Source organism: Chrysochloris asiatica, unplaced genomic scaffold (genome assembly GCF_000296735.1).
Source record: "Chrysochloris asiatica unplaced genomic scaffold, ChrAsi1.0 scaffold00149, whole genome shotgun sequence".
Taxonomy (NCBI): Eukaryota; Metazoa; Chordata; class Mammalia; order Afrosoricida; family Chrysochloridae; genus Chrysochloris; species Chrysochloris asiatica.
The window spans coordinates 2407166-2421200 of record NW_006408667.1 but is presented as its reverse complement, the minus strand read 5'-3'; positions in this window follow the sequence as shown (position 1 = coordinate 2421200).

The following is a 14035-nucleotide window of genomic DNA, read 5'->3' as shown; positions in this document are numbered from 1 at the left end:
TTTTCAATCATCTAAGTGGTTTACACTTCATAAATACACTTCAATTAGTAATTTCATTATTACAAAAATATAAAAGTGTCTCATTTCAGCTATGGGATTACAGTACCTTGTTGTAAGTCACTCTGAGTTTACAGGTGATCTTTGTGGTAAGGAGCCCTTGGGTGATGCAAATGGTTCATTGGATTCAGGTCCACCTGAAAGATTGGAGGTTAGAATTGATCTAGATGTGCCCCAAAAGAAAGGTGTGGCAATCTACTTGTGAAAAGTCAGCCATTGAAAACCCTATAAGACACAGTTCTACTTCTTGTGTATGGGGTTGTCAAGTTGGTGTTCACTCAGTGGCAGCTGGTGTCTGGTGTTTGTGGTAACAGGAAAATACGTATAACGGTTTCCCCTACTCTCCTTTTTCTTTTCCTTCCTCTTCCCTGGGGGTGGTAAGAGAGAAGTTTATCATTTTCATATCTCTACAAATCTCTTAAAAAGCATCAAAGAATATGAAAATCAATGTGCCATGGCTGAAGGTTTCTAGACTTCAAAGACCAGGTACCCTTGGGCACAGAAGGAACTGCCTGCCACCCAAGTGGTATTAAGAATGCCCCTCTCTCCCTGGGCCTCCTTCCATCTAGTAGACTCCAGACTGCTCAGGGGATTCTGAGGGCATATGGAAGTTAAACAGATGTCTTACCAGAAGTATTTCTTCCCAACTGGAGGAAGAATAAGGGAACAGTGTGGGTTGTTCAACTTGTATGTTTGGAGATGGAGGGATGTTGCCAAATCATTTCTTTCCTCAGGGCACTGTCTACCATAGGCCGGATCAGCTTTTAAGCCTGGCCTTGCAAATCAAGTTTCAACAATAACCACCCATGCTGCTGGAAACCTGCTTTGTGTTTTTAATTCTCTGGAGTATTTTGGTTGTGCTCTGAGGCACTCTGAAATCTGAGCCAATAGCATTAGGTGGAAGGGAGGGAAATCTATGTATATGTATTTTTTTAAATGAATTTTCCACAACCCTTTGGGCTTTCCTTTCTCTTCCTGTTTTTCCATTAGTTGTTTTCAGGTACTTAAAATGGGAAATCTATGACTATTCCCTCTGCCAGGATGAGGGGGACAGATGACTGACTAGGGAGCTCCGGCTAATCCGGTGGCTGTAAGGCAGGAGACACAGAGACCTACAGGAAGCTTCCTCCTGGAGGAACACTGTCTGAGGCACTTCCGAAAGGGTGGGCTGACTGCCCACCAGGCCAGGAATGGCAGCTTTAGCTTGGCCTCGGTTCATGGACATTTTTATCTTGTTACCTAGAAAAGTTCTGCTTCCAGTTAACTTTAATAAATGAACCTCTTCCCTCTAACTCAAGAGAATTCAGGAGGTGGGGATGCTACATGTACTTTCATGGAGTAAAGTATTTCCCGTTTCTTCTCTTCTTAACCTGGGTATTTCAGTTCCCAGTAGCCGACTGAAGGGAGGGCAGAGAGTCAAGGTGAAATGCAAGGTACATTTCTCCAATTAAAGGTGCCAGGGAAGTTATTTATGAGTGAGGAAGAGGAGGAGACAGCAAACTTGTTAGTTAAATGAAGTATTTAACCATATGTGGGTTATAAATTGTGGATTATAAATAGCTAATTGCCTGGTTAGGAATTGCCTGAGCTTCAAATCTGACTCCAGTGTTAATTTGCTACTTGGGGGTGAATAAAATAAATCATGAAAATGACCTATGAAAGAAGTAAGAAAAGTCAGCTTTTGATATTTCCATCAAATGGATTTTTTTTTTTTTCCTGCATAAACTGATACTTAGAAGTTGGGCAATTCTCCCTGCTAACAAATGTTTTCCCTACAGCTGGTTTCATCCTTACAGCATGTGTTGGCTTGTGATTGTTGGTAATGTTAAGAGTCGGGGGAAAGGCCGTTAGCTCTGTAAGTTGAAGATCACAGATGTTCCCAGTTGTCTACCGATTTTTCAGATGTGAGTCTCAATGTTTTGGAAGGCCTGGTAGGAAGTTAATTCTAGGACAGAAGAAACTTTTAACAATGCCCATTTCTGTTACAAGAACACTGTAAATAAACCAAGTCTCCCATAAACTTCCCTTTCCATCCTTAAGTACATCTTTTCCTTTTCCAGATCTTAATGGTTCCCTCTTAGAGGGTTGTTTGCTTATAACACCTTTTGAAGACTTAATTTATATTTTCATTTAGCCTCTTCTCAACCATCTGATCTTTCTATTGCTCCCTTGGGATATACATTCCTTCCTGCAAAAGCTCAAGGAGTAGACAAAACACTTCATTACTTACTCTTGTGATAACAGTGAGTAAGTTAGGTAGTAGAACTCTTGGTGTGGCACTATAGGATTTTTGTTGTTTTTGTTAAGTATTGTCTAGTTGGTTCTGAACCATAGTGACCCTGTATAAGGTTTCCGAGGAGTGGCTGTTGAGCTTGAACTGCTGACCATGCGGTTCAGACAGACTTGCAGTCCAACACATTTACCCACACCACATGCCACACCACAACAAGAATCACAAGGTTGGCAGTTAAAAACCATTAGCTGCTCCTCAGAAACCCTATACAGGGTCAATATGAGTCCGAACTGACTCAATGGCACTTAACAACAACAATGTTGCTTGGAGTGGTTCTTAAAATCAGGCATGGGTTTTTCTCAACCCTTTTATAGTTGATGAGACTCTTTCAGCAGACACCCATGTTTTCCTTCTAGTATTTGTGTATATTATGCTGTACTTCTTGGAAGTATATACTTCCTAGCCGTAAGGATGGCCAAACCTTGTCTCTCATACTAGACACGTCAGGAAGGACCAGTCCTTGGAGAAGATCATCATGCTTGGCAAAATGGAGGGTCAGCAAAAAAGAGGAAGACCCCCAAGAAGATGGTTTGATGCAGTGTCAGCAACAATGGGCTCAAACAGTAATTGTGAGGATGGCACAGGACCGGGCAATGTTTTGTTCAACTGGGCATAGGGTTGCTGTGAGTTGGAAGTGACTCAAAGTATTTATGACGTATTTAACCATATGTGGATTATGAATTGTTTTATATATATTTTACAACGTTATACTTCACAGAATAGATAGAAACCACCACAGGGAGCTACCGTGATCTGTTAGTTTGTTAGATTTGTACTCTGGTGAAATGTTTGTTGCTATGAGGTTAGACACTATGTCACTTGATTTAATATATCAGCAGTGTCAGCTATGGTAGGCAGTTTCAATGGAGTTTCCAGATTAAGACAAACTAGGAAGAAAAAGGACAAGTAATCTACTCCTGAAAATTAGTCAGTGAACATCCTATGGATCACAACACAATATTGCCCAGTATATGCGGGAAGGTGCTTGAAATACAACACCCACAATGTGAAGATGGAGCGGGACGAGGCAACACTTTGTTTCGTTATACAGGACGTTGCCATGAGTTGTAACTTCCCTGATGCTGCTAACAACAACAATCACAGGGAAACTCCCCTAGCTACTTTTACCAACTATATTGCTGTTGTTAGGTGCCATCAAGTTGGTTCCAACTCACAGAGACCCTGTGCACAGTAGAATGAAACACTGCCTGGTCGTGTGCCACCCTCACAATTGTTGTTACGCTTGAGCCCATTGCTGCTGACACTGGGTGAATTCTTTAGCAAGAATGAGGTCCTTTCCTAGGGACTGATACCTTATGATAATATGAAGTATGAGGGATACAGTCTCACCACCTTGGCTTCTAAAGAGCATTCTGGCTGTACTTCTTCCAACACAGATTTGTTTTTTTCTTCTGGAAGTCCATGGTACTTTTAATATTCTCCTCCAACACTATAACTCAAATACATCAATTCTTCTATGGTCTTCCTTCTTTATTGTCCAATTTTCACAAGCATATGAAGCTATTCAAAATACCATGGCTTGGATCAGGTGCACTTTATTCCTTAAACTTACATCTTTGCTCTTGAACACTTTAAAGAGTTCCTCTGCAGCAGATTTGCCCAGTGCAGTATATCATTTGATTTCTTGACTGCTGCTTCCATGAGTGTTGATGGTGGATGCAAGCAAAATGAAGTCTTTGACAACTTCAGTCTTTTCTCCATTTATCATGATGCTATTTATTGGTCCAGTGGTGAGGATTTTTGTTTTCTTTACATTGAGGTGCAACCCATACTGAAGGATGTGGTCTTTGAAGTTTTTAAAGATGTTTCAACAAACGGATGCAACTCTGGAAGAACTCACTTGTCTTTGCCAAGAAATTTGGTCAACTAACTGGAAGAGATCCATATTTGTGTGCATTCCAAAGAAAGATGACCCAACAGAGTATAAAACATTTTCAAACAATATCACACACAACTAAAATTTTGCTGAATAGAACTCAAAAATGGTTTCAGCAGAACATTGATGTGAAACTGCCAAAAATGGTGGCAAGCAGTAAATTGATAGGGAGCTGTTAGAAATTCAAATTGGGTTCAGAAGAGGACTTTGGATGAGGATGTTGTTGTTGTTGTTAAGTGCCGTTGAGTCGATTCTGACCCATAGCGACCCTGTATAGTCTTTCTGCAGAGCAGCTGGTGAGTTTGAACTGTCAACCTTGCAGTTCAAATGGCTTTGCAATCTGCCACATTTCTGAAACTCAGCCTTTCATCTATCCCATCTGTAGTGTGGGTTAAAGTGAGGAACTATCTTACAAACAAACCAGATGCTCTGTTTACAATCCTTGCTACTCTTAGAAAGGCCATAAATTAATCTCCACTTAGGAGCTCTGGTAGCGTAGTGGTTACGAATCGGGCTGCAAACCTTAAGGTCAGTGGTTCGAAACTACCAGCCGCTCCGCTGGAGAAAGATGAGGCTTTCTACTCCCGTAAGGATTTACACCCTCGGAAACCCTGTACAGGGTCGCTATGGGTCGGGACCGACTCGATGGCACTTCACAACAACAACAACATTAACCCACAGCGCCACACCAGGATTCCTGGGATGAGGATGTCATTGGTGATATCTAGATGGATACTGGCTGAAAACAAAGAACACCAGAAAGGTGTCTGTTGTTGTTGTTAAGCACTGTTGAATGGGTCCTGACTCATAGCTACCCTTTGTAGGATTTCTGAGGAGCAGCTGGCAAGTTTGAACCACCAGCCTATGGTTCACAGTGCAGTACTTATCCTATAGTGCAAAACCTGTTTCATTAACTATCTAAAAGATTTAGTTGTGTGGCTCATAATGGATACTGTTGTGAAAATGGGAACTCTAGAGCAATTTATGAATAGCATTTTGAAGAATGAGTATTCTAGAATGTTAAACTGTACTCACTCATTTGCAACCTGTACATAGATGAAGAGGCAATTCTTCAAACCGAACAAGAACATACTGCATGGGTTAAACTCAGAAAAGTTGTGTGTTAGTATTTAATCCATTCACCATGCAGAGCCAATCTGTATGCTGTGTATATAATTCAAAAAGATGGAGTATATGCAGAAGAACTCAGGATCAACATTGGAGAAAGACACATTAATAACCTGTGATATGAAGATGATGCAACCTTGAATGCTGATAGGAAAGAGGACTTGAATCACTTACTGGTGAAAATCGAAGACTACAGTCTACAGTCTGGATTACAACATAACATAAAGAAACCAAAAATTCTCACAACTGGGTCAATAAGCAACATCATGATAACCAGAGAGAAGACTGAAATTGTCAAAGATTTCATTTTACTTGTATCCAATGCCCATAGAAGCAGCAGTCAGAAAATCAAACAACATACTGCATTGGGTAAACCTGATGCAAACGAGCTCTTTAACTGCTTAAAGAGCAAAGAAGTTACTTTGAAGACTAAGGTGTTCCTGATGCAAGCCATGATATTTTCAGTCACCTTGTATGCATGTGAAAACTGGACAATGAATAAGGAAGACATGAGAAGTATTTATGCCTTTAAATTATAGTATTAGTGAAAAATACAGCAAAAACCATGGACTGACAGAACAAACAAATCTATCTTGGAAGAATAGCCAGAATGGTTTTTAGAAGCAAGGATTAGTATTAGTGAATTCTTTCTTAAACATTTAAACATGTGCAAGACACTCCTATTTAAAAAAAATCTTTCATAGATCCTATATCTTTTTCGAGCAATTCCTCTGTTTCTGCAGTCACAAAAAATCCTCTTCTCTATTTATTATTTCCTCGATAGGTGCTGTTCCCTCTTCACTGTAAGACTATCAGTATATGATGAAACACTCTTCTCAACATCATACTTTATGTGTTGTTGTTAAGTTCTGTCAAGCAGGCTCATAGCAACCTCATGCACAACAGAAGGAAACATTGCCTGGTTCTGTGCCATCCTCACAATTGTTGTTAAAACTGAGTCCATTGCTGCTGTCACTGTGTCAATCCATCTCATTGAGGGTCTTCCCCTTTACACTGACCCTTCATTTTACTAAGCATGATGTCCCATCCAGGGAGCTTTACCTAGTTATTTTCTATTCATTCTTCCTGTTAACAGCTCATTGGTTGCTTTAATAGAAAACCTTCAGACTAATACGGTGCCCTTGTTATTGGCTTCCAAATGCTGAATAACATTTATCACAGTTGTAATTTCACATTTACTTGTACAACCATTTGGTTAATGCCTTTCCCAGTCACCGTTCACATCCCCCAGCCACCCCCACGAGGTTGAGTGATCCAAAAGGACTGAACCATGTTGACTTTTGTCCATAAATGTTTCCCCAATACTGAGCACTGCGCATGACTCATAGTAGGTTCTCATAAGTCTTTTTTGCATGAATGAATTAATGAATGAGTGTGATTATACCTGATAATCCTTGGGAGAGAGCGAAGACAGGACTAGTGGGAATATGTCAGCATTATTTAAAGAGCCCCAGTTTGAGAGTAGTCAGTCTTGAAGACCAATTTTTACTTTGCCATGTACAACTGTGCTCTTTTGGCCAAAATTCTTAGCATCTTAAAGGTCTCCATTTCCTTATCTGTAAAATGGTGGGACCACACTGGGGAATTATCTACAAGGTAGAGCTAGTTGGTTGAGCTGTTATGGGCATCAAAGAGACAAAGCATGCAAAGGGTTTAGTGTCAAGCTTGCTCCAACACAAATGTTTAATAAATGCTTATTATGATGCTGATAATAATCACCCTTCTCCTATTAACAAAATTTCAGAGGTTCTCAGAGGCAATATTCAACAATGCAATCCCTACATGATGTGTTGTACACTTTCCTACCCTATCTTTACTCATGTTGTTGTTACATGCATTTAAATCGGTTCCTACCCATGGCAACTCTCTATGGGGTTTCCAAGGAGCAGCTAGTGGGTTTGACCTTATGGTTAGCAGCCCAGTGTGTGTCCTAAAGCACCACACCAGGACTCCATCTTTACTCATAGCAGTGAGAATTTGCTGCCCCTGACGTCTCCTTCTGCACATTCTGGTCAGAGTTTGCTTTGCTCTCTTGCCTGCACCCCTATTCTGCCTCTGTTCTCAGCTCATCAGCTTGCCTGCTATCTTTGCTGCTGTTAGAACCAAAGTTAATACATTCAACTGTCATGGCATTTGTTAGAGATACTAGGTTATCTTCAGTCATCACCCACTTGCTTTCCCCAGCAGAATATATTTCTTTTCTTTATGGACTTTGATAAATGGAAAAATAAATAAATCTGAATCTTAGTTCTCTTCTGTGCTTTTAATAGATAGTATGAAGACAGTGATATGTGAACCACAGCTTTTCTAACAAGCCCATTGGGTTTTGAGATGTCCTTTCTTCAGGGTATACAGAGGAAGGATGGCATTCTAGGTTGTACTATTCTAGCCCTAAAATGCTGAGATTGGTGGCAGTAAGACTGAGAAAAGGACTGAGCAACCTTCCTAGACTGACTTTCATGTGGACAGTTTTCTTTCTACCTGCAAAGCAGAGCCAGGTCATTTGCTAATAATCCAAGGTCACTCAAAGTTACCTTGAGGAATTTTAAATCACTGAGATACCCTTCTTTGTACAATAATTTTGACACTTATATTTTTGTTTATGAGACTAATGAATATTTAACTTATGTCTCCCTTTGGTGCCTTATCAGCAACAACACTATTCTTTTGGGTGAGATTTTTTTTTGCAGTAGCAATGGGTGGAGGCAAGGCATTTAATTATATCATTTTTGCCTCTTTGAAGTGACTGTGAAAAAGTTTTAGAACCATCGTCTGAGGAACATACCAGGGAGGAAAAAATCACTCTTTCCAGACCTCCTGCATGGTCTTACTAAAAGAGATAGGGGAATAAATAGAAACTTAAGTAGTCAAATGATCAGTGTTCTAACTTAGCTGTGCTACTCTTTTCCCAAGGTAAAGTGCAGATTTTTTTTTTTCATCATGCTTTCCTGATTTTTTTCAAAGACAAAAGATTGCAGTCTGAGCAGCTGGATCACTTCCTCCCACTATTCTGTCCTTGGAGACATTTGGCCCATTAAAGGGAGCCCACGGATTCCATTTCAACAGATGTGTCTCACATTTATTCAGGATATAAGTGATAGGGTGACTCATTGTGCTGCTAATACAATTGCAGTCTTTGTTGTTCAGAATCATATCTTGGTTTCATACAGACAGGAGAGTCATCGTTATACTTTGTGGAAAGGACACAATAAATGAATGATGTACGAGAAATTGCATTGTTCCTACTTGGGAATAAAATGCATATTCTGTTATTGGATTTATTGCTTTCAGTGGATGTACATAGAGTATGGGGTTTTCTCAAATTCAGTAAAAAAGTCATGAATTCCTAGGTTTGTAATATGAGGAATGGGTTTTTCTGGATAGCTAACTATAGGCAACAACAATAGCAAACAAATGAGAAATAACTCTTCTTTACTTTCTTTTATGGTTTGAACAAACCTGACCTCTATGTGATTGAAATGATTCTGGCAAATTAAGTGTTTGAATTGTATTTGTGGTCACTTGTAAATCAAGATATATATTAATTAAAATTCTCCAAAGGAAAGTTTTATAAGCTACTTTTTCTTTTCCTCTGAATTTTGTTTCCTTACTGTTGAAAATATATGTGGCAAAACATATTCCAATTCAATACTTTCTGAATAGTTTAGTGCAATCATTCTCACCTTCCTTCCCTATTAATATAAAGTCACTGCTCCTCAAATACTTAGCTTTGACTTGCTGTTATTAACTTAATACCATGTAAATAGTCCTTAAAAGAGCATACTGCTCAAGGCAGACATCTTTTGCTAATTGAGCTAAACTATTGTTTGGTTTTAAGATGACTTCAGGGAATTTTTTAAGAAATTAAGAAATTAATATTTTTTTTTACTATTTTAAAAAAAGCAAGCTTTTTATTGTGAATTGAGTGACAAGTTACAGAGCAGATCATCAGTTTTACATTGAATAAATCATAGGCTTTGCTTCGTTGTAATGATTGCAATCCCCTCCACTATCATCAGTTAGCAGTATTTACCACTATTCACTTCAACTTTTGCATTCCGCCCTGTGTTTCCAGCTATATTCATTTTCTTAAGGGAATGCTTTTGTTTAAGTTTTAAAGATGATCTCACGTCAATAGCTTCAGCAGTTCATCCAGCCTTCATGGTTCCAGAAAGTCTAGAGTCCATGATAATTAGATATTCTGTATTTCGTTTCCCTCTTTTGATCAGAATTCCTCCATAGCACTATGCAGCAAATTAGGAGGTGAAACAGAAGCCCTAAATACATTATTAACCCAATTAGCTGAGATTTGCTGTGAAGCCATGATCCTAACCCTCCAAACCAAGGAACCAAAGTCTATGAAATGTTTGGTTGTACATAGCAGCCTCCACAGAGACACTCTCTCTTTCTCTTTTCTTTGGGGTTGGGGGGCCATTGTAAATATTTCTATTGCACAACTTTTGACAATTCAACTTTTTACAGGAGAACATCTATTGTTTTTGTTGTTTTTGTTAAGTGCCGTTGAGTTGGTCCCATAGTGACCTTGTATAGGGTTTCTGAGGAGTGGCTATTGAGCTTGAACCACCGACCTTTTGGTTCAAAGCTACTTTGCAGTCCAGCGCATTAACCTACAGCACCATACCAGGACTGCATTGTATTAATAGCAATTACAATTAATTTTATTTTTCCATCACTGTTAATTACCCATTGCCCCTCCATCCCATCCTTGGTAACCACTAAGAACCTTTGGTCTTTATACATTTGTCTCTTCTTGCCTTTTACTATAAGGGAGATCATACAACAGTTGTCCTTTTATAATTAGCTTACTTCGCTCAGCACAATGTCTTCAAGTTACATCTATACTGTAGCATATATCAAGACTTCCCGTTTCCTACTGGCTGAGTAGTATTCCATTGTATGTATGTTCCATGTTTGGCTCATCAATTCATCCATGGATAGCAATTTAGGTTGTTTCTACTTTTTGGCTATAGTGAGCAGTGCTTTAATGAACACTGGTGTATTCGTTCTCTTTCTGAGCATACTTTCAAGTCTTTTGGGTGCATATCTAGGAGTAGAATTGCTGGGTTATATTATAGTTATGTTTTTAGTTTTTTGAGAAACTGCTACACTATTTTCCAGAATAGCTGTATAACTGCATTCCCACCAGTGATGAATAAGGGTTCTAATTCCCCCACATCTTTGCCAACATTTGTTATTTATTATTTATTTTTATTCTTAGCTACCCTTGTTGTTGTTGTTGTTGTTAAGTGCCATCAAGTCAGTTCCAACTCATAGCGATCCATATAGGTTTTTCTATTTCTATAAAGAAGGCTGTTGGGATTTTGATAGGGATTACATTGAATCAATATTAAATATTCTAAATCATGAAAATGGAATACCTTTCCATTTATTATTATTTAAAAAAAATTAATTTGATATTTGTTGTTGTTAAGTGCTGTTGAGTCAGTTATGACTCATAGTGACCCTGTATAGGGGATCCAAGGAACAACTGGTGACTTTGAACCATTGGTCTTATGGCTCAAACTGATCTTGAGGTCAAGAACTAATCCTGTGGCACCACACTCGGACCCCTTCCATTTATTTCTTGTTGTTGTTAAGTGCCGCCGAGTCAGTTCTGACCCCTAGTGACCCTGTATAGGGTTTCCGAGGAGCAGCTGGTGAGCTTGAACCACCGACCTTGAGGTTCAAACCGCCTTTGCAGTCCAGTGCATTAACCCACAGTGTTACACCAGGACTCCGAGCAATCGATTCTGGCTCATAACGACCCTATTGTTGTTGTTAAGTGCCATCGAGTCAGTTCCAATCCATAGCAACCCTGTATTGGGTTTCCAGGGAATGACTTGTGAGCTTGAACCATCAACCTTGTGGTTTAAACTGACTTTGCAGCCCAGCACGTTAACCCACAGTGACATACCAGGAATACATTTATTTAGGTCTTCTTTAATCTCTTTCAGAAGTATTTTAGTTTTCTGTGTATTTGTCCTTCACATTTCTGGTTAGATTTATTTCTAGATTTTATTTTCTTCTATGCTCTTGTAAATGGAAACATTTCCTGAAGTTTCCTTGCAAATTTCTCATTGTGAGTATTTAGAAACCTAACTAATTTTTGTTTGCTGACCTTATACCCCATGACTTTGTTGAATTCCTCCATTAGCTCTAGACATTTTTTGTGTGTGTGTGGATTTTTGGAATTTTCTATAAACAGAATCATACCACATGCTAATGAAGATAATTTTGCTTCTTCTTTTCCACTATGAATACCTTTAATATATTTTTTTTGTCTTATTGTTCTGGCAGCTCTTCAACTATCTTTTGTGTGGTTTTCTTTTGTGTCTCTTCCTGTTCTGGAATTCTGATTATCATAGGTAATTCCTCTTTATGGCTTTCCACATGAATCTTAGACTTTCTTTGGATTTTTTCATTCTTTTTTCTGGTTTTTCTTCTAGCTTGCTAGTATTGAGAGATTTGTCTTCAAACTCACTAATTCTGGCTTCCATTGATTCAAATCTACTTCTTTGCCCTTTTAGTGTATTATGCATTTCTGATATTTTAGTATTAATCTTCTGGACTTCTGTTTGAGGCTTTGTATTGTCTCTGATCCTGGATCTATTTTGCTTGATTGTTCCTATAGCACTTTTCTGAATTCTTCCTTGTCTTTCTTGACCTTTCTGTCAATAGTTTGGAGGCACCTACATATCATTCTCCTGAACTCTTTTTCAGGCTATTCTAGTACCTCTTTTTCCTCAAAAACATTTCTAGCTCTGCCTCTTGGTCACTTGTTTGAGTTACTCTGTTTTGTTTTTTTTCATGTGAACAGAGATTGGCTATTGCTTTTGATGCATTGCAGTATTGTTGTATTTGTATTAAGCTGATGAATGTATATTGGTGTATTTGTAGGCACTCACTGATTTCCTTCTGGTGGGTGTGATCAAAAGATGAGCTTGTTCACTGTTCTCTGTTTGCTATTCATGTAGTTCAATTCAGGGTGGATTTAGCTGATGTTGGTTGTTGTTGTTGATCTGGCATTGACTCTAGACCAATTGATGGAGCTGACGAGGGTATGGCTGTGGTTGAACTATATGGCTAAAGTTACTGCCTCCTGTCCGGGAGAGACCAGAAGATCAAACTCTCCCTTGAGAGAGAAGGAAAACAAACAAACAAAACAAAACAAAACAAATCCCAGCAAACAACCGTAGAAAAATAAGCAGAATGTTTCTGTATCACCTACTGGCCTCTTGCCTTCACAGCTGCCTGAGACATTTCAAGATAGTCCCACTGTGCCTCTCTGATCTATAACCAGTCTTTTTCATTTTCCTTTCCATTCTCTCTATCCCCACATGTCCATTCACTTACTTCTAGTGAGAGTTAATCCAGGGCTGGCCAGGGGCAATTTTGCAGATTTGAAACAGTGTCTACTGAATGCGTCTCTTGTTGTTGTCTCCTTCCCCTTCATTTGTGAGAAAAAACACAGGGTCTACACAGTTTTTCTGCCTGGAAAATGGGACCTTACCTTGGGATGCACACTGGTAGAGTTCTTACTTATGGTTACCAGGGGAGTGCAAAGAACCAGAGAGGAAAAGAGAAAAAAGGATCACACCTTTGTCTCTGCAAGTCACAGGCAGGATTATGCAATGTGAGTGTTTTCTTCCAGAGTGACATTTTTAAGATTATATTGATCATGATTTGATTCAACAATGAGCAGAGAATAAAAACATGTAATAGATAAGAGGATTTAAGAGGAAGTAAAAGAATTCTTGACTTGAGAGGTAAAAACTATTATGGATAATTTCTTGATATTTTGTATCCAAGAGTTTTGTATAAAAGACAGCCCATGCACTATGGAAGTAGAAACCCAAACCCCAATCCACTGCCATCGAGTCTGTCCCAACTATAGCGACCCTATATAGGTAGCTGAGAGTTCAGGTTTTTATGGGAGCAGACAGTCATATCTTTCTCCTGTGGAGCAACTGGTAGCTTTAAACTGCTGGCCTTGCAGTTAGCAGTCCAACACCTAATCCACAGAATCAAATCACAATTCTAGAGCTGTGTAAATTAGGGAATTTTGCATACTTTTTTTTCCCCCTGTAAAATGAGGCTAAAAATATTTATCTGTTATGTGCCCTTGAGTCTTATCTGTTATAGTGACTCTGTATAGTGTTTTCAAGGAGCAGCTGGTGGGTTGAACTGTCAACCTTGAGGTTAGCAGTCCAATGTTTATCCTACATCAAGACTCCAAAATTATCTTAATAGGGGAATTGAAAAAAGATTAAGTGGATAAATCATGCTCTAAGTTTGGTGCATAGTAATTGCACAATGGATGCTAATCTCTTGTTCTTCCCTGTTGTCTTCCCTCTTCAGATATATAATACTAAGATCTGAGACACTCTAAAGTTAACTCATCCCAAAAGAAGTCTTGGCTTTTGGATCCTGATCTGCTTTGGGTAGTTCCTGATGAGCTTTATTCCTTGATAGCTTTGTCTGCTCAAGGTTGGCCTAATTTATCTTTACTAAGGAAAGTAAATTACCATCTCAGATGAATGGATTTCTAGTTGACTCCATAAGATTTTACCTAGAATTGCATTGGTGGGGGAGGTCTCTTTAATTATACCACATAGGTT